General features: G+C 42.0%; 1 protein-coding gene across 1 annotated transcript in view; it reads right to left on the bottom strand.

Annotated features, from left to right (window-relative positions):
• LOC120996528 (P2Y purinoceptor 2-like) overlaps nt 1–22,161 on the bottom strand; it is a 43,384-nt gene extending 21,223 nt beyond the window's left edge. Inside the window, exon 1 of the mRNA XM_040426487.1 lies at nt 21,953–22,161. The gene's annotated coding sequence lies outside the window, so the exon portion shown is untranslated. The remainder of the gene's footprint in view (nt 1–21,952) is intronic.
• Between the last annotated feature and the right edge of the window lie 1,258 nt (nt 22,162–23,419).

Genomic DNA, 23,419 nt, shown 5'->3' with positions numbered 1-23,419 from the left:
CATTGCACGGGCAACAGCTCTGGTAGACATTCCTGCAGTCAGCATGCAACTGCACGCTCCCTCAAACATTGCAACATCTGTGACATTGTGCTGTGCGATCAAACTGCACATTTCAGAGTGGCCTTTTATTGTGGACAGTCTAAGGCACACCTGTGCAATATTCATGCTGTCTAATCAGCACCTTGATATGCCACACCTGTGAGGTGGCATGGATTATCTCAGCAAAGGAGAAGTGCTCACTAACACAGATCTAGACAGATTTGTGAACGATATTTGAGAGTAATGGGTCTTTTGTGTCTGTAGAAAATGTTTCAGATCTTTGAGTTCAGCTCATGCAAAATGAGAGCAAAACCGAAAGTGTTGAGTTTATATTTTTGCTCAGTGTAGTTCTGCCGGGACCTTAGGGCAAAAATTCCTGGTTACAATTCTTGACCAACAACCAGTAAGACTTGAGCAACCAGTCCGGCCTTAGTAACATCACATTACTGATTAGCCTCATGACATAAGAGCATTTTTCATTGTTCCATTCACAGAAAAAGACTTAATGATCGTGCAACCAACAAGAGGAGCTTATCACCACGAGAAGGACATGTAAAACACATTATTTGTGTCACATAACTAGCAGTATATGGTTATTACACTGTGACTTTATAATATATATATATGACATTATTATCTGTATTATCCTCCAGAGCTGCACTCACTATTCCGCTGGTGCAGTCACTGTGTACATACATTACTTATCCTGTACTGATCCTGAGTTACATCCTGTATTATACTCCAGAGCTGCACTCACTATTCTGCTGGTGCAGTCACTATGTACATACATTACTTATCCTGTACTGATCCTGAGTTACATCCTGTATTATACTCCAGAGCTGCACTCACTATTCTGCTGGTGGAGTCACTGTGTACATACATTACTTATCCTGTACTGATCCTGAGTTACATCCTGTATTATACTCCAGAGCTGCACTCACTATTCTGCTGGTGCAGTCACTGTGTACATACATTACATTACTTATCCTGTACTGATCCTGAGTTACATCCTGTATTATACTCGAGAGCTGTACTCACTATTCTGCTGGTGCAGTCACTGTGTACATACATTACTTATCCTGTACTGATCCTGAGTTACATCCTGTATTATACTCCAGAGCTGCACTCACTCTTCTGCTGGTGCAGTCACTGTGTACAGACATTACTTATCCTGTACTGATCCTGAGTTACATCCTGTATTATACTCCAGAGCTGCACTCACTATTCTGCTGGTGCGGTCACTGTGTACATACATTACTTATCCTGTACTGATCCTGAGTTACATCCTGTATTATACTCCAGAGCTGCACTCACTATTCTGCTGGTGCAGTCACTGTGTACATACATTACATTACTTATCCTGTACTGATCCTGAGTTACATCCTGTATTATACTCCAGAGCTGCACTCACTATTCTGCTGGTGGAGTCACTGTGTACATACATTACATTACTTATCCTGTACTGATCCTGAGTTACATCCTGTATTATACTCCAGAGCTGCACTCACTATTCTGCTGGTGCAGTCACTGTGTACATACATTACATTACTTATCCTGTACTGATCCTGAGTTACATCCTGTATTATACTCCAGAGCTGCACTCACTATTCTGCTGGTGCAGTCACTGTGTACATACATTTCTTATCCTGTACTGATGCTGAGTTACATCCTGTATTATACTCCAGAGCTGCACTCACTATTCTGCTGGTGCAGTCACTGTGTACATACATTACTTATCCTGTACTGATGCTGAGTTACATCCTGTATTATACTCCAGAGCTGCACTCACTATTCTGCTGGTGCAGTCACTGTGTACACACATTACATTACTTATCCTGTACTAATCCTGAGTTACATCCTGTATTATACTCCAGAGCTGCACTCACTATTCTGCTGGTGCAGTCACTGTGTACATACATTACATTACTTATCCTGTACTGATCCTGAGTTACATCCTGTATTATACTCCAGAGCTGCACTCACTATTCTGCTGGTGCAGTCACTGTGTACATACATTACTTATCCTGTACTGATCCTGAGTTACATCCTGTATTATACTCCAGAGCTGCACTCACTATTCTGCTGGTGCAGTCACTGTGTACATACATTATTTATCCTGTACTGATCCTGAGTTACATCCTGTATTATACTCCAGAGCTGCACTCACTATTCTGCTGGTGCAGTCACTGTGTACATACATTACTTATCCTGTACTGATCCTGAGTTACATCCTGTATTATACTCCAGAGCTGCACTCACTATTCTGCTGGTGCAGTCACTGTGTACATACATTATTTATCCTGTACTGATCCTGAGTTACATCCTGTATTATACTCCAGAGCTGCACTCACTATTTTGCTGGTGCAGTCACTGTGTACATACATTACTTATCCTGTACTGATCCTGAGTTACATCCTGTATTATACTCCAGAGCTGCACTCACTATTCTGCTGGTGCAGTCACTGTGTACATACATTACTTATCCTGTACTGATCCTGAGTTACATCCTGTATTATACTCCAGAGCTGCACTCACTATTCTGCTGGTGCAGTCACTGTGTACACACATTACATTACTTATCCTGTACTAATCCTGAGTTACATCCTGTATTATACTCCAGAGCTGCACTCACTATTCTGCTGGTGCAGTCACTGTGTACATACATTACATTACTTATCCTGTACTGATCCTGAGTTACATCCTGTATTATACTCCAGAGCTGCACTCACTATTCTGCTGGTGCAGTCACTGTGTACATACATTACTTATCCTGTACTGATCCTGAGTTACATCCTGTATTATACTCCAGAGCTGCACTCACTATTCTGCTGGTGCAGTCACTGTGTACATACATTATTTATCCTGTACTGATCCTGAGTTACATCCTGTATTATACTCCAGAGCTGCACTCACTATTCTGCTGGTGCAGTCACTGTGTACATACATTACTTATCCTGTACTGATCCTGAGTTACATCCTGTATTATACTCCAGAGCTGCACTCACTATTCTGCTGGTGCAGTCACTGTGTACATACATTATTTATCCTGTACTGATCCTGAGTTACATCCTGTATTATACTCCAGAGCTGCACTCACTATTTTGCTGGTGCAGTCACTGTGTACATACATTACTTATCCTGTACTGATCCTGAGTTACATCCTGTATTATACTCCAGAGCTGCACTCACTATTCTGCTGGTGCAGTCACTGTGTACATACATTACTTATCCTGTACTGATCCTGAGTTACATCCTGTATTATACTCCAGAGCTGCACTCACTATTCTGCTGGTGCAGTCACTGTGTACACACATTACATTACTTATCCTGTACTAATCCTGAGTTACATCCTGTATTATACTCCAGAGCTGCACTCACTATTCTGCTGGTGCAGTCACTGTGTACATACATTACATTACTTATCCTGTACTGATCCTGAGTTACATCCTGTATTATACTCCAGAGCTGCACTCACTATTCTGCTGGTGCAGTCACTGTGTACATACATTACTTATCCTGTACTGATCCTGAGTTACATCCTGTATTATACTCCAGAGCTGCACTCACTATTCTGCTGGTGCAGTCACTGTGTACATACATTATTTATCCTGTACTGATCCTGAGTTACATCCTGTATTATACTCCAGAGCTGCACTCACTATTCTGCTGGTGCAGTCACTGTGTACATACATTACTTATCCTGTACTGATCCTGAGTTACATCCTGTATTATACTCCAGAGCTGCACTCACTATTCTGCTGGTGCAGTCACTGTGTACATACATTATTTATCCTGTACTGATCCTGAGTTACATCCTGTATTATACTCCAGAGCTGCACTCACTATTTTGCTGGTGCAGTCACTGTGTACATACATTACTTATCCTGTACTGATCCTGAGTTACATCCTGTATTATACTCCAGAGCTGCACTCACTATTCTGCTGGTGCAGTCACTGTGTACATACATTACTTATCCTGTACTGATCCTGAGTTACATCCTGTATTATACTCCAGAGCTGCACTCACTATTCTGCTGGTGCAGTCACTGTGTACACACATTACATTACTTATCCTGTACTAATCCTGAGTTACATCCTGTATTATACTCCAGAGCTGCACTCACTATTCTGCTGGTGCAGTCACTGTGTACATACATTACATTACTTATCCTGTACTGATCCTGAGTTACATCCTGTATTATACTCCAGAGCTGCACTCACTATTCTGCTGGTGCAGTCACTGTGTACATACATTACTTATCCTGTACTGATCCTGAGTTACATCCTGTATTATACTCCAGAGCTGCACTCACTATTCTGCTGGTGCAGTCACTGTGTACATACATTATTTATCCTGTACTGATCCTGAGTTACATCCTGTATTATACTCCAGAGCTGCACTCACTATTCTGCTGGTGCAGTCACTGTGTACATACATTACTTATCCTGTACTGATCCTGAGTTACATCCTGTATTATACTCCAGAGCTGCACTCACTATTCTGCTGGTGCAGTCACTGTGTACATACATTATTTATCCTGTACTGATCCTGAGTTACATCCTGTATTATACTCCAGAGCTGCACTCACTATTTTGCTGGTGCAGTCACTGTGTACATACATTACTTATCCTGTACTGATCCTGAGTTACATCCTGTATTATACTCCAGAGCTGCACTCACTATTCTGCTGGTGCAGTCACTGTGTACATACATTACTTATCCTGTACTGATCCTGAGTTACATCCTGTATTATACTCCAGAGCTGCACTCACTATTCTGCTGGTGCAGTCACTGTGTACATACATTACTTATCCTGTACTGATCCTGAGTTACATCCTGTATTATACTCCAGAGCTGCACTCACTATTCTGCTGGTGCAGTCACTGTGTACATACATTACTTATCCTGTACTGATCCTGAGTTACATCCTGTATTATACTCCCCATCCCGTTAGGGGTACAGTATGGGTGTTTTATTATGTGTATGTAGTGCCGCCCTGGGTCACACTACTGCTGTAAGTAAACAGTATATAATACCATATATACAACAGAGTATACACAAGCTCTTACTACACCTAGCAACAATACATAAACACTGATCAACGTCTTATTATGTCTGAAACTGGAAAATCTACTTGTACGACCTCCCTGCAGATGATTTATGATACAGTGTATCTGTCATTTTATAACATTTTTGACATGTCAGAAGTTTTGAGTCCAGGTGCTAAGACCCCACTAGTCGATAAATCAGATAGATAGATAATAGATAGATAGATAGATAGATAGATAGATAGATAATAGATAGATAGATACCGTATTTTTCACCCTATAAGACGCATTTTTTTACCCCCCAAAAGTGGGGGGAAAATAGCACTGCATCTTATGGGGCGAATGCTGCAATTTACACTGATACACCGCCGCCGCGCTGCTGTTTTGTAATGGCAGCGGGGCCCGATGCAGTCACTGTGTTCTATTACACTGGGCCCCGCTCACTGTAGTAATCATATAGGCAATGTTAAACTGTAGAATTACTCTCCAATCCAGCCTGTAGTACTTACTACAATCTTCCGTAGCAGGCAGGAGGCTGGGCGGGCGGGTGGGTGCGAGGCGGCAGCGTAACTCTCTACGTCACGCGCCTGCTCCTCCCACTTTATGAATGAAGCAGGCGGCGCGTGACGTAGTGAGTTACGCTGCCAGCGCACGGCCTCCTGTCTGCTATGGAAGTTAGTAGTAAGTACTAAAGCCTGGATTGGAGAGGAATTCTATAATTTAACATTGCCTATGATTACTACAGTGCTTAACTAATGGAAGCGCTCACTAGTATTCGCTTTATAAGATGCACTGTGCAATGTGGCAGTGCATTTCTGGCAAGGGGTCCCTGTGGGCTTAGAGCCCTGTCACAATTGCGACCACTGTGACCCCTATTGCTACGCCACTGGATATGAGATAGATAGATAGATAGATAGATTTTCTGGCAAAAGAAAAATATTTGCCATTCAGCGGTGCAGTTATATGTTTCTAAAGCTTTTTTGGCATGTATTAGTGGGAAAAAAGGGCTTATTAGCTTTTGTGTGGTGAAGTGCGAAAATTACAGCCCTTTTTGGTGTGTATTAGTGCCAAAAAAATGTTATTTGCCGCTCAGCGGCGAAGTTCCATTGTACTACAGACGTTAAGGGGTGTATTAATAGGATAGATACGTACGTCCTATTAGACGTTCTGCGGTGAATTGTGATTGTTATATTTATATTTTTGGGGTGTATTAATAGGAAAAAGAATACGTCTTATTAACCGGTCTATAGTAAACCGACATTGTTATACAGCCATTGTTGGGTGGTATTAATGGGAAAAATAAGTAGGTGTTATTAGCCGTTCTGCGGTGAATTTACATTGTCATTCAGTGGTAATTTTTTTTGTGATACAGCCTTTTTTGGGAAAATTGGTCGGTGAATGTAGACTTTCTTCTGTAGGGACTGAGTAATTGCGTCGATTAGCCATTTAGTGGTGAAATTTGTTTGTGATACAGCCTTTTTTGGGAAAATTGGTCGGTAGCTGTACCTACGGTCAGGGACAATACATGTCCTTTACGGCCCACTGGCTGAATGTGGTTCCTGCACAGCCACACCAGCAACTTGGCCAGGTGACGCCGCTTCCGCCTCCACGTTCTCACATCGTTGTCCTGCAACAATGTTCGCCTCTGCCTCCTCATCCACCACTGTGTCCTCAGCCTCCAGTGCAGGGACAATTCACAGTGCCCCTCCAGCATACCACATGTGCAGGGCACGGCGGTGTCACGCTGTTCTACACCTCGTTTGCCTGGGTGAATGGAGTCACACAGGGGAGGAACTGCTCCGTGTCCTTCATCAAGAAATCGAATCCTGGCTTTCTCCGCGACAACTCAAAATCAGAAACACGATGACCGACAACGGGAAGAACATGGTGTCGGCGGTGCGTCAAGGAGGGCTGAGCCATGCGTGCTGCATGGCGCACGTGTTCAATCTGGTTGTCAAGCGGTTCCTGAAGTCTTACACCCATCTGCAAGACATCATAAAAATGGGCAGGAAACTTTGCATGCACTTCAGCTACTCGTACACCGCCAACCACACCCTGCTTGAGCTGCAGCAGCAGAACAGCATCCTCCAACATAGGCTGATATGCAACGTTTCCACCCGTTGGAATTCCACCCTCCATATGTTGGACCGACTGTATGAACAGAGAGAGGCCATAAACAATTTCTTGATGATACAGGTGGACAGAGGTACTCCCCTGTGTAACTTTGATGTCAGCCAGTGGCAGCTCATGTGTGACACCTGTTGTTTGCTCAGGCCCTTTGAGGAGGCCACTTTATTTTTCAGTCGCCAGGACTACGGGATGAACAACGTCATTCCACTGATTCATGTCCTGGAACAGATGCTGATAAATCTGGCTGGTCAGGGGACTGGAGATGTGGCGTCTACATCTCAAGGCCACATGAGCCCTGTGGGGGCTGAACTGGAAGAGGAGGAGGAGGAGGGGAAGGAGGACATTGGAGTACAAGCAATGTGTAGCGAAAAGGGTGGTTTTTCTACACAGGTGACAGGAGAGGAGCAGCAGGAGCAGCAAGAGGAGCAAGAGGGAGATGAAGAAGACGAGGCAGATGACCCAGGCACACCATGGCAGTATGCAGTGGAGATGGAGGCAGGGAGTCCCTCCGAGTCACTTGCACAAGTGGCCCGATGCATGCTCATTGCTTGCGTAGTGACAGCCGAATTTTCACCATTCGGCAGAGGAATGATTTCTGGCTCTCCACCTTGTTAGACCCTCGCTACCGGTCCAAAATGGGGGCCTTTTTTACACCCGCTGAGAGGGAGGACAAACTGAACTACTATAGAGACATCCTATGTAGTCAGTTGGCCACTGCCTATCTGCGCTATCGTCCATCCTCTCGCAGGTATGACCAGGGGGCCCTCTGCGCTCACGTTCCTCTGTCATGGCTGCTGAGGGGGGGGGTGGCTGGAGCCGTTATAGCTCCATCAGCAGCAGCCTGAGTCTAGAGTCGCTAATGAGTAGCTTTCTTCACCCGCATAGTGAAGAAACTACTCACCAGCAGCAGCAGGTAGACCTGGAGCAGGACCTGACCCAGCAGGTGGTGGCATACTTGGAGTGCACCCTGCCACCCATCATCGAAGATCCGCTGGACTACTGGGCAGCCAAACTGGATTTGTGGCCTCAACTGGTCGAGTTTGCCCTGGAAAAGCTGTCCTTCCCGGCCAGTAGTGTGGCATCAGAGTGGGTGTTTAGTGCGGCAGGGGCCATAGTTACCCCAAGGAGAACTCGCCTGTACACCCAAGATGTGGAGAGACTGACCTTTGTCAAGATGAATCAGGCGTGGATCATCCAGGATTTCCACTCACCAATGCCTAATGCATCAGACTAGATCATCCATGGTGCCACACCAACACTTTGACAAAAGAGACTTGTTTCTTCTGGCTACCTGCCTCAGCTACTATTCTGATGCTGCCACCTGCCTGATGCCACAAATCTGATGCCAAGTGCTCCTTCTTACACCCACCATCGTCAGCGGGTACTGTTATTGCCACCCACCTCCCCACTCTGTCACCAGGTCACTCTGTGGCCTCCTCCTGATGCTGCTTCCACCTCCAGACCCTGTCATTGGGCCACTCTGTGGTCTCCTCATGCTGCTTCCACCTCACCACTATGTCAAAAGGCCACTCAGTGGACTTCTCATTAGGGTTGCCACCTGTACGGGATTGACCCGGACAGTCCGGGTTTGTAATCCTGTGCCTGGGTACAAGCCTTTCTCAGACCCGGACACAGGATTAATTTCAAACTGCAGTGCAGACTCTGACTTGCTCGCTCACGGTCCTGACAGCTGGCGTTGAGTGAGCGGCGGCGAGCTGTGAGCGGCCGGCCCTCCGGGACCTGCTCGAACCTGAAGAGGACGAAGCCGCCGGTCAGGATGGATTGGAAGCCGGAGAGCTGGGTGCTGCGGGTGGTCAGGAGCACGAAGATGCTGCTGAAGAAGAGCAGCAAACCCTCGCCCCACAGAATGGCGGCCGCGCCGGGACTGAGCTGCTCTCACTCCCAGATCAGGCCAGATAACAATGAGACGAGCCGCGGGCCTGCGCTCCCCCCGTCCCAGGCTCTTCTGCTGCGCTCCTTTCCTATCACAACACCTCCCCTCTCCCCCAGTCTCCGTTACCAGGCCCAGGAAAGCTGCCGAACTCTCACACAACACTCTACAGTCAGTGTGCCGACCCCGAGTGACGGTTCCAGGGGGATGAGGGCCACTTTACGGTAACTGGGGGTCACTAATGGGGGCATTATTCTTAATGGGTGGCACTAAGGGGGGCATTACTCTTACTGGGGGGCATTATTCATTCTGGGGCGCACTAATAGGGCCATTACTCTTACTGGGGCACATTAATTAGGGCATTACTATTACTGAGGGGGCATTACTATTACTGGGTGCATTACTATTACCGGGGGCGCTAATGGGGGCTTTAATATTCCTGGGGATCCACATTATGAAAGCAACTTCACACCCCGTGCTAAGCCACGCCCCCACAACCACACCCCCTTTGGGGTGTGGCTTAACTTGCCCAGTATTTTTTGTTGGGAAAGGTGGCAGCCCTACTTCTCATGCTGTGCCCCCCCTTCCCACTTCATGACTGGGCCACTATTTTGCCTTTCGGCCTGGTTGACATCACCATTTATTTGACCCTACTGATCTGTCAGAAGGAAGGAAAAATGAGACGCACAACGTATCCTGTCTGTGTAGCAGCTGTAAGGCCTGTATGGTCCCATCAGAATTGGCTTGTGATTTGGTAGCTAAAAGCAGGAGTGGGTACAAAACACAGAAGACATGAAAATATTCCATTCATGTGTCAACTCTGTTTTGGATCCACTCCTGTTTTTTTTTTTGCCTTTAGCAATATTGATGGATTATTGAGCAAATGCTGACCGAGTGAAGGCGGATGCTCCACAGACAGGATCCGTTATTATTGGGTTATTGTTCTGACGGATCAGAGGAAGGGCAAAATAATCAGTGACCTAACACGAACTTACTGCTGACCCCCTCTCCACTCTGTCGGGTAAATAGCTGTTTTTAACGCGATTCGCCGCAAACAAATTCGGATCAAATAATTTTTTTAAATTCGGCGAACCGTCCGAATCGAATTTTTGAAAAATTCGCTCATCTCTAGGGAAGGCATTTCTATACAATTAGTTTCATTGTCAAACTGTAAAAATGGTGAAGTAACAGGAAGATCGAGTTATTTTAGGTAAAGTCTTTTCATAACTACAAGAACAAATGTCCTCACGATGTGATCTGAAAGGAGAAGAGAAAGTGACATCGGATCTCCATTCTCCAGTTACTGGATGGAAGAATTGTGTGGTTCACAATAACTGCGGCTGATGAGCATAGAAAGTTCCTAGATGAATAGAACAGATCGATGGGAACTAGAAACATGCGGAAACGATGGAAATAAGCAACGTACTGTTCAGGTGAATTCCCTCGGGTTATATGAAGATTCACCGCGAACAGCAGGTGACATACTGTGTGTGAAGGAAATATAAGAGATAGATAGATAGATAGATAGATAGATAGATAGATAGATAGATAGATAATAGATAGATAGATAATAGATAGATAGATAATAGATAGATAGATAATAGATAGATATAGATAGATAATAGATAGATAATAGATAGATAGATAATAGATAGATAGATAATAGATAGATAGATAATAGATAGATATAGATAGATAATAGATAGATAATAGATAGATAGATAATAGATAGATAGATAGATAATAGATAGATAATAGATAGATAATAGATAGATAGATAATAGATAGATAGATAATAGATAGATAGATAGATAATAGATAGATAGATAATAGATAGATAATAGATAGATAATAGATAGATAATAGATAGATATAGACAGATAGATAATAGATAGATAGGAGATAGATAGATAGATAGAAGATAGATAATAGATAGATAGATAGATAATAGATAGAAGATAGATAATAGATAGATAGATGATAGATAAATAGATAATAGATAGATAATAGATAGATAGATAATAGATAGATAGATAGATAGATAGATAGATAATAGATAATAGATATAGATAGAGAGATAATAGATAGATAGATAATAGATAGATAATAGATAGATAGATAAATAGATAGATAGATAATAGATAGATAATAGATAGATAATAGATAGATAGATAAATAGATAGATAGATAGATAGATAGATAGGAGATAGATGATAGATAGATAGATAGATAATAGATAGATAATAGATAGATAGATAATAGATAATAGATAGATAGATAATAGATAGATAGATAGATAGATAGATAATAGATAGATAGGAGATAGATAGATAGATAATAGATAGATATAGATAGATAGATAGATAAATAGATAGATAGATAATAGATAGATAGATAGATAGATAGATAGATAGATAATAGATAGATAAATAGATAGATAGATAATAGATAGATAGATAATAGATAGATAATAGATAGATAGATAATAGATAGATAGATAATAGATAGATAATAGATAGATAGATAATAGATAGATAGATAATAGATAGATAATAGATAGATAGATAATAGATAGATATAGATAGATAATAGATAGATAATAGATAGATAATAGATAGATAGATAATAGATAGATAATAGATAGATAGATAATAGATAGATAATAGATAGATAGATAGATAATAGATAGATAGATAATAGATAGATAGATAGATAGATAGATAGATGACAGATAGATAGATAATAGATAGATAATAGATAGATAGATAATAGATAGATAGATAGATAATAGATAGATAATAGATAGATAGATAATAGATAGATAATAGATAGATAGATAATAGATAGATAGATAGATAGATAATAGATAGATAATAGATAGATAGATAATAGATAGATAGATAGATAATAGATAGATAATAGATAGATAGATAGGAGATAGATGATAGATAGATAGATAGATAATAGATAATAGATAGATAATAGATAGATAGATAGATATAAATAGATAGATAGATAGAGATAGATAGATAAATAGATAGATAGATAGATAGATATAAGTAGATAGATATGTGAGGGAACATTTCCCTGTTTGCTCAGTCCTGGAGTTCAGATATCAGAAGTAAACATTTACTGTCCAGAGATGGCGCTGACGTTTCCGCCAGGAGTGGAGTCCTCCTCACGTCAGCCATTGTACTGAGCAGTGTGAATGTTCCTCCGGTCACTGACATTTCTGATCCTTCAGAGGATCTCAATACCAGAATTAAACGGATCAGTTTTGATTTTGCACATCAAGCAAAGTTGAAAGAACCTTCAAGAAGAAAGTTTGTTTCTTAAAGGGGCTGTCTAGGAGTCTAGGCCCAGCTCAGTCCGTTCCGCAGCCACTATCCAAGGGACGGCGCTGTGCTTGGTAAGCTTCTTGGACGCTGCAGCGCTCACAGGAGCTCCATTATCTCTTCAACAGCTGATCGGTGGGGTTTCTGGAAGTCGGACCCCCGCCGAACTGATAGTGATGACCTATACTGAGGGCGCGGAGACAGTTGATTGAAATGTTGGTGGAGAGATGTCCGCTCCCCACTTCACCATGCAGCTCAGCTACGGGCGCACCCCAGCAGGCACATAGCGGTCACACATACATTGTGCTATCGGCCCGGGGAATCAGCCTCTGTTACTCCTACACAGCCCCGCATCGCAATGCGTGACCGCTACATGCCTGCTGGTGAGCGCAGGATGTGCCCGATTATCAGGGGTACGGCCTAGGTGAGTATTTAGTGTTTTTTTTTTATTTTATTAATGTAGGTGGCACTACTGAAAGGGGGGCATAAAGTGGGCATAACTATTGTGAGGGGGCACAGTGTGGACATTACTACTGTGAGAGGGCACTAAGGGGACTGGGTGGAATTGGGCGTGTATAGATATTTATGGGACAGAGTTAGGACTCGTTCACACGACCGTGGGTGTCCCGTGCCCGTGCTGTGAACCGCAAATTGCGATCCGCAATGCACGGGCACCTTCCGTCTGGCAGGAGCATGGGGATCGCAGACCCATTCACTTGAATGGGGTCCGCGATCCCTCCGTTCCACAAAAAGATAGAGCATGTTCTATCTTTTTGCGGTGCAGAGGCAAGAAACGGAACCCCAGAAAGCACTCCGTAGTGTTTCGTTCCATGCTTCCATTCCGCATCTCCGGATTTTTCGGACCCATTGAAATGAATGGGTCCGCATCCGTGATGCGGAAAGACAACGGAACGGTGCCCGTGTATTGAGGTGCTACTTTCACACTTGTGTTTGTAATTCCGGTATTGAGATCTGGCAGAGGATCTCAACACCGGAATTAAACAGATCCATTTTGATTTTGCACATCAGGATGCGTCCGTTCCGTTAGGATGCGGTTGTGTTAAATCAAATGGGGAAAAAAACGGATCCATTTTTTTCCTTTTTTATGACTAGACACAAAACGGAATACTAATGGAACAGAAGACTTCTTGGTGCATCCTGAACCGATCTCTTTCCATTCACAATGCACGAGGACTAAGCGGAAACGTTTTTTTCCCCGGTATTGAGATCCGGCAAACAACAACGCAGGTATCCTAAGTCCGGTGAGATGGGTGATCTTCTGTAAGATGTGTTTACAAGGGGCACGACGTCCCAGAAGTAGGACCTGCACCTATCTCCAACACAAGGCTCCTGATGTGCAGGGAGAGCAGCCGCACATGGGTCGCCACCCTCCACTCACCGCTATGCGAGTTCCGAAAATAGCCGTGGTGACTGGACAATAGAGAACGAGCGGGGCATCACAATGGGCTGAGGGGCCCCTTCACTCTGAGGGGCCCGTTCCCACCTATCTGACACTGAGGGCATCTCCTAGCGGTATATATGTCACCAAATAGCCCTTTAATGATTGTAGAATGAAGTTCCGCAGCTTTCCAATCTGTTCTGTGCTTGAATTCTTCCCCCATTTACAGATCTCTGCTTGCTGTCAATAAGCGGGAACTGGTTTATAACCTGATACTTCTCACCTGGGAAGTGGATACAATTGTATCAGGTCCAGACGATCCTCTGTGAAGCCACCAGCCTGGACTGCAGACTGATACATTGTAACAAGAAGTGTTCCGCAGGAGTCAGGAACACATCCCAGCAGGAGTTGTCAGACTTTCAGTTAGGCATCTTGGAGAGGAGCTGTAAGTAGAAGTGTATGGGCCCCTAGTGCTTCAGGGGCCCCTATAGTCCTATGTGCAGGATAAGAGAGGGGAGAAGCCACTGTGGTTTAGATGACAAGCCCAGTGGGGCTGGTAATGGCGGCCACCAGTGGTTGTCACCGGGCATAGACCTCGCACACACGACTCGTAGCGCGTCTTCTTTTAAGGTGGAAATGCTCGATTCTCTTAAGGTGGACTTCTCCATAAAACCCATTCTGTAATTTCTTCCTGGTGATAAATTCTAAATACCGCAATTTCCTCTGTGTGTGGGAGGCAATCGCCACCTCTGCTTCGCGGACATCCTCTGTGTGTGGGAGGCAATCGCCACCTCTGCTTCGCGGACATCCTCTGTGTGTGGGAGGCAATCGCCACCTCTGCTTCGCGGACATCCTCTGTGTGTGGGAGGCAATCGCCACCTCTGCTTCGCGGACATCCTCTGTGTGTGGGAGGCAATCGCCACCTCTGCTTCGCTCACATCCTTCCAGATCCGCATTAACCCGAGGGCCGACAGGTGTGAGAAGCGGCGTCCAGGGGGCGCGGTACGTCATCGGGACACTTATCTATAGGACTGGCAGATGGTCCAAACTCGTCTACGGGCGATGAGCAACTTATTTAGATAAAGGCGAAAGCAGCTGAGGAGATCAGCGGCGCCGTCCTTTCACGGGACGCTGATCATTAAAGGGCCAAGTGCACTCATATGTACGATTTAGCAAAGTCTATCATTTTTTGGGACGGCCACCTACCGTACATTGCGTTGTTGAATATTCTAACAGGAAGTCCGCAGGGTTTGGAATGCAGCTTTGGGTGTGATTGGAGGATAAAGCGTGATACAAACTGTAGATCGTATGTGTAGGTCTATACGGTTTACACTCTTGTCCCAACAAAGCCGAGCAGAGGATCGTATTCCCACAAAAGTGATTATTCCGGCTGCACATTCCAGGAGGATGAATCATGGATCACATCTCATCCCAGCCATTAGATACAGAGCTGTGGGCACCAGGGCCCAGGAGACACATGGCACCACCCCATCTGAAAGCAGAGAATGGCGGGGGCGAGCACCAGCAGTCCCACAGAGAATGGATGGACCTGCAGCCCCATCAGACCCCATTCTCAGGATCGGTGGACCCCCTCCTCTCCTCACATGTATCTGTAGGAAATAATTGCATTTCACATGTAATAACAATTTTGGAGCATCTTGCGGCGCCATTCCTCTATACTTCCTACTAGAAGATTATAACCAACTGCTACTAGTAGGGTGTTTCCCTGCATGGTCTGGTTGTACAGTGTGAGACTGGATACGCTGAGCTGCAGATTTCTTCATAAATTTATAGAAGGAATAATAGAGCAATGTCATGACATAGAGTTCTAGCAAAAGATGCTGCGCAATCATTATTGCATGTAGTCCATGTGCGGTTTAAGGATTTGTAAAGTGGCAGAACCATGTTTTATTCACGCCCCCCTATGCCCCTTTTAATGCGCCCCAAGATCTTATTGCCCCTTGGCAGCATCTGCCTGGCACCGATTGCTAAAATTCTTAAGTGCTTTTCAGTTTAAGGCTAGGGTAACATCTACGTTTTGAAATTCTGGACACCGCCGGACTCCCATTCACTACAATGAGATCCAACATAAATACTGGCTTTCTACTGGAAAAAATACTGCTGAAACCCGCCAGATAACTGCTGGAGCCCATTATACTGAATGGGGTTCAAGCGTTGTCCGGCTATACCAGATATGGCACAGCCGGCTACTCTGCTGGAACAGAATGCCGAAATACCAAAACAGAGATGTGAACACAGCCTTACCCAGTATTCATTGCTTCCATACTGCATGTAAATTATACCGTTACACAATGCCAGTAAAATATCTGTCATACTGTACATAAATTATACCACCATACAATGCCATGTTATACTGCCACACTGTATTTTATTATATCAGTACAACAGTAAAGAATAATGAAGAGGGGAGAGGAGGGAGATGCTGCTGCAGGATCTGACTGTAAGGCAGCATGCTGTGGGGGGGGGGGGAGCACCAGTGATTGTCTTAAGGTGCCTTCACTTGTAGCAGATTGTGTTGCAGTTTCTGAATGGGGTTGTTTTGGCGACATATATTCACTCTCATGTCGTAGTTTTATTCCGGCCGCCTCTTGACATGTTTTCCGTGCTGCCGCCGAGACTCCAGCCAGCCCCCATTACAGTCAATGGAACCGGAGCAGACCTCCGGAGGCACGCGTGCACTAGCGGCAGCACAGATCCAGCAGGCTGTTCACCCGCCGGAACAGAATGCCGCTAGTATGAAAGTAGCCTTATAGTAGTTATATTCTTGTACATAGGAGGGAGTATTATAGTAGTTATATTCTTGTACATAGGGGCAGTATTATAGTAGTTATATTCTTGTACTTAGGAGCAGTATTATAGTAGTTATATTCTTGTACATAGGAGCAGTATTATAGTAGTTATATTCTTGTACATAGGAGCAGTATTATAGTAGTTATATTCTTGTACATAGGAGCAGTATTATAGTAGTTATATTCTTGTACATTGGAGGCAGTATTATAGTAGTTATATTCTTGTACATAGGAGGCAGTATTATAGTAGTTATATTCTTGTACATAGGAGGCAGTATTATAGTAGTTATATTCTTGTACATAGGAGGCAGTATTATAGTAGTTATATTCTTGTACATAGGAGGCAGTATTATAGTAGTTATATTCTTGTACATAGGAGCAGTATTATAGTAGTTATATTCTTGTACTTAGGAGCAGTATTATAGTAGTTATATTCTTGCACATAGGAGGCAGTATTATAGTAGTTATATTCTTGTACATAGGAGGCAGTATTATAGTAGTTATATTCTTGTACATAGGAGCAGTATTATAGTAGTTATATTCTTGTACATAGGGGGCAGTATTATAGTAGTTATATTCTTGTACATAGGAGGCAGTATTATAGTAGTTATATTCTTGTACATAGGAGGCAGTATTATAGTAGTTATATTCTTGTACATAGGAGCAGTATTATAGTAGTTATATTCTTGTACATAGGAGCAGTATTATAGTAGTTATATTCTTGTACATAGGAGGCAGTATTATAGTAGTTATATTCTTGTACATAGGAGCAGTATTATAGTAGTTATATTCTTGTACATAGGAGCAGTATTATAGTAGTTATATTCTTGTACATAGGAGCAGTATTATAGTAGTTATATTCTTGTACATAGGAGCAGTGTTATAGTAGTTATATTCTTGTACATAGGAGGCAGTATTATAGTAGTTATATTCCAGTAAATAGGAGGCAGTATTATTGCAGTTATATTCTTGTATATAGGAGCAGTATTATAGCAGTTATATTCTTGTACAGAGGGGCAGTATTATAGTAGTTATATTCTTGTATATAGGAGCAGTATTATAGCAGTTATATTCTTGTACATAGGAGCAGTATTATAGTAGTTATATTCTTGTACATAGGATACAGTATTATAGTAGTTATATTCTTGTACATAGGAGCAGTATTACAGTAGTTATATTCTTGTACATAGGAGGCAGTATTATAGTAGTTATATTCTTGTACATAGGAGCAGTATTATAGTAGTTATATTCCTGGCATTCTCTTGATGAGCTTCAAGAGGTAGTCCCCTGAAATGGTTTTCACTTCACAGGTGTGCCCTGTAAGGTTTAATAAGTGGGATTTCTTGCCTTATAAATGGGGTTGGGACCATCAGTTGCGTTGAGGAGAAGTCAGGTGGATACACATCTGATAGTCCTACTGAATAGACTGAAAAAAGCAGCTAAGTAAAGAAAAACGAGTGGCCATCATTACTTTAAGAAATGAAGGTTAGTCAGTCAGCCGAAAAATTGGGAAAACTTTGAAAGTAAGGGTTATTTGACCATGAAGGAGAGTGATGGGGTGCTGTGCCAGATGACCTGGCCTCCACAGTCACCGGACCTGAACCCAATCGAGATGGTTTGGGGTGAGCTGGACCGCAGAATTAAGGCAAAAGGGCCAACAAGTGCTAAGCATCTCTGGGAACTCCTTCAAGACTGTTGGAAGACCATTTCAGGGGACTACCTCTTGAAGCTCATCAAGAGAATGCCAAGAGTGTGCAAAGCAGTAATCAAAGCAAAAGGTGGCTACTTTGAAGAACCTAGAATATGACATATTTTCAGTTGTTTCACACTTGTTTGTTATGTATATAATTCCACATGTGTTAATTCATAGTTTTGATGCCTTCATAGTCATGAAAATAAAGAAAACTCTTTGAATGAGAAGGTGTGTCCAAACTTTTGTCTGTACTGTATATGTAGCTGTTTGTCACCTCCTTATCCCTGCTGCTCTTGCTGGGCCATACAATTTACATTACTATTCAGGTGACATTTTTGTAGATTAGGTAATTTCACACTAGCGTTAAAGTTTTTACTGGTATTGAATTTCGTCCTAGGGGCTCTATACCAGGAAAAAAACACTTCAGTTTTGTCTTAATGCATTCTGAATGGAAATCATTCCGTTCAGTATGCATCAGGATGTCTTCAGTTCAGTCACTTTTACGGTATTTGGCCGGAGAAAATACTGCAGCATGCTGCGGTATTTTCTCCGGCCAAAATTCCAGAACATTTGCCGGAATGCCGGCATTATTTTCCATTGAAATGTATTAATGCCGGATCCAGTACCAAGTGTTCGGGAAAAACGGATCCGGTATGACACCGGAGTGACGGATCCGGTATTACAATGCATTTGTCAAACGGATCCGCAACCGGATCCGGAAACAAATGGTATCCGTTTGCTAGTGTGAAAGTATCCTTAGAGAGACTTCCTCAATTGCTATAAAGAAGCTTCATCATAATCATCCTTAGAGAATAATAAATAATAATGGTTTGGGATGGATCCTGCAGAAAACTCAGCACATTTGAGGCGTGATATGTGGCAGGACATAGGAATGACAGGACGATATGTGTCTTCATCTCTAAATACTTCCAGATAGATAGATATAAAGATAGATAGATAATAGATAATAGATAGATAATAGATAGATAATAGATAGATAGACAATAGATAGGAGATAGATAGATAATCCTATGGTGGCCTCCTCCTTCTTCAGGTCTTACAGTATCAGGGAGGTCACCTGTGGAGAATGTACAGTAAATCCAGCCGGAGCAGCAGACGGTATTAATGGTGGGAAGACTGGATTTGTTTTGTAAACAGTGACCTCCTTTGACCCTCATTGTCTTGCAGGTTTGGCCATGCTCTATGATAATCTCCACCATTCATCCTATATTATCCCCAAACAGCCGCCCAGAAGATCATAAATCCTGGTGTTATAATACACATCTCATCAGAATCAGAAATAATTGGATTTCTCAGGTATTGACTACAAAACAAACATCCACCCAGACAACACAACATGTCACTACCCAGGACTGGTCACTTGATGCTATTAACGTGTGTTTTATATAATGTAGCCATTATATTATTTTCATTCATCTTTTGCCCACTATTCCTTACACTGAAGGACTCTATTTGGGAAGTACATACATCTCTTTTCAGATCACTGTCTGAATAGCATGCCACAATTGCAGTCTAGACTGACACAGGAGGGCATACAATTAATTATCACTAAGCAGCCAATCAACAATGAGGCAGCCTCTATTTTCCTACAGGACATTATAATGATTACATGCGGACTGGGCGTCAGTTTGTGTAATCTTGGCAAGTCCTGCAGGTTTAATAAGAGAAGGGGGCTGCTATCCGAACTGGTCCCCCAGACTGGAACCAGTGACGTCATTAGGCCCAGTAAAAAAAAAAAACATTAATTCATGTCAAGCACTCAATCGGTCACCAATGTGAGCAACAACTGCTTCCTGACAACTCTGATAAATAAATTATACTGTAATGTAATACTGCCATACTGTATGTAAATTATAATACTTCACAATGGAAATGTAATACTGCCATGATGTACATTTATACAATGCCATGTTATACTACCAATCAGCAGGTAAATTATACCACTATGCAATGCCATATTATAGGTAAATTAAACCAGTATACATTGCTTCCACACTGCATGTAAATTATACCGTTACACAATACCAGTAAAATATCTGTCATACTGTACATAAATCATACCGCCATACAATGCCATGTTATACTGCCACATTGTATTTTATTATACCACCATACAATGCTATGTTATACTGCCACACTGTATTTTATTATACCACCATACAATGCCATGTAATACTGCCACACTGTATTTTATTATACCACCATACAATGCCATGTTATACTGCCACACTGTATTTTAATATACCGCCAGACAATGCCATGTTATACTGCCACACTGTATTTTATTATACCGCCATACAATGCCATGTTATACTGCCACACTATTTTATTATACCGCCATACAATGCCATGTAATACTGCCACACTGTATTTTAATATACCGCCAGACAATGCCCTGTTATACTGCCACACTGTATTTTATTATACCGCCATACAATGCCATGTTATACTGCCACACTGTATTTTATTATACCGCCATACAATGCCATGTAATACTGCCACACTGTATTTTATTATACTGCCATACAATGCCATGTTATACTGCCACACTGTATTTTATTATACCGCCATACAATGCCATGTTATACTGTCACACTGTATTTTAATATACCACCATACAATGCCATGTTATACTGCCACACTGTATTTTATTATACCACCATACAATGCCATGTAATACTGCCACACTGTATTTTATTATACCGCCATACAATGCCATGTAATACTGCCACACTGTATTTAAATTATACCATTATACAATGTATGCTGCCGTACAGTTGGTTAATTATGCCACTATACAATGCTCATGTAATGCTGCCACACTGTATGAAAAATACGCAATGCCAATTAAAGACAGTTATACTGTACATAAACTGTACCGCCATACAGTGCTTGTGTAATGCTGCTATACATAATACAGTCATACACTGAAGTCCTATCATAATCCTACAGTCCACAAACACAATTGCTATATAGTGCCCATATGAACAATATCTGGAGCCTAGATGGAGTAGACTGAATGTGGAGTTGCAGAGAGGAGATGGAGGTCACTCAATGGTGCACACTTGAGGAAAGTGACCCTTTTAGCCCTGCGGTCCAGCCTGGGTCGCCTTCTAGATTGTAAGCTCCTGAGCACAATATCTCCTGAATGCGCCAAACTCACTCTGATCTCTTGATCCCATGAAAAGCAAATAAAGGCGCACATACCGATTTACACTCAGCAAACAGCTAATTTCTCAGACTGTCCAACCCATAGGAAAAGGTTATGAATCAGCAGTGGGACTACAAGTCCCAGCAATTCTTTCCAGCCAGATACAGCGCATGGGAAACTCATGGCACTGCAGTTGTAAAAAGTTCTGTTTCCAGCAAAAACTCAGAAAAATAGTGGAAATGTATTAACCATTAATACAATGAAAATCACAGTTGGACACACATATAACTTTGAGAGTAGTAGTAGTAGTACTGCATGATGAGAAGAGTAGTCCCTTATTAAAAACACCTAAAAATACATGAAATAACAAGAACCCCCCACTCCAACTTCTATCAGAGACCCTGATATATAGAGTACACAGGGCAAAGACTCACCCAAGTTTGATCCAGGAAGCGTTGAGGACTAGACCTCAGTAGAAGACATGTCTTCACAGGGAAGTGTGACTAAGCCCAGCATACAAAGTCTACAGGAGAAGCATAGACTTCACCAGAAGCCCAGGCTCAATCCCCTCCTCTCACTAGAGCTGAATACCTAGTAAAAGTCTGTAGGAGGGAGGAAGAGGAGCTGGGAGTGACTGGGTGAGACTCACTATTCACCAGGCACGCAATAAACATGTACAGCACCGCACAGTGCTCAGGATAGCTAGCCAGGGCAAGGGACAGAATGTGTGCACGATCAAAGTCAATAGTCAATGTTACATTTCAGATCTGATTCAGGATTAGATTAGTCACGTTCATTGACTTCATTATAAGATGACAGCACAAAAACATGAGAGATAATACCATAATACTGCCATCCATGTACAAGAATATAACTACTATAATACTGCTCCTATGTACAAGAATAAAACTACTATAATACTGCTCCTATGTACAAGAATAAAAGTACTATAATACTTCTCCTATGTACAAGAATATAACTACTATAATACTGCTCCTATGTACAAGTATATAACTACTATAATACTGACCTATGTACAAGAATATAACTACTATAATACTGCCATCCATGTACAAGAATATAACTACTATAATACTGCTCCTATGTACAAGAATACAACTACTATAATACTGCCTCCTATGTACAAGAATATAACTACTATAATACTGCTCCCTATGTACAAGAATATAACTACTATAATAATGCTCCCTATGTACAAGAATATAACTACTATAATACTGCTCCTATGTACAAGAATATAACTACTATAATACTGCTCCTATGTACAAGAATATAACTACTATAGTACTGCTCCTATGTACAAGAATATAACTACTATAATACTGCTCCTATGTACAAGAATATAACTACTATAATACTGCTCCTATGTACAAGAATATAACTACTATAATACTGCTCCTATGTACAAGAATATATCTACTATAATACTGCTCCTATGTACAAGAATATAACTACTATAATATTGCCCCTTGTGTACAAGAACATAACTACTATAATACTGCTCCTAAATAAAAGAATATAACTACTATAATACTGCCTCCTATGTACAAGAATATAACTACTATAATACTGCCCCTTATGTACAAGAATATAACTACTATAATACTGCTCCTAAATACAAGAATATAACTACTATAATACTGCCTCCTATATACAAGAATATAACTACTATAATACTGCCTCCTATGTACAAGAATATAACTACTATAATACTGCTCACTATGTACAAGAATATAACTACTATAATACTGCTCCTATGTACAAGTATATAACTACTATAATACTGACCTATGTACAAGAATATAACTACTATAATACTGCCATCCATGTACAAGAATATAACTACTATAATACTGCTCCTATGTACAAGAATACAACTA

This window comes from Bufo bufo, chromosome 3 (assembly GCF_905171765.1).
Source record: "Bufo bufo chromosome 3, aBufBuf1.1, whole genome shotgun sequence".
In the NCBI taxonomy this organism is placed as follows: domain Eukaryota; kingdom Metazoa; phylum Chordata; class Amphibia; order Anura; family Bufonidae; genus Bufo; species Bufo bufo.
Note: the sequence above shows the minus strand (reverse complement) of the source record. Positions and strands in the feature narration are given on the sequence as shown.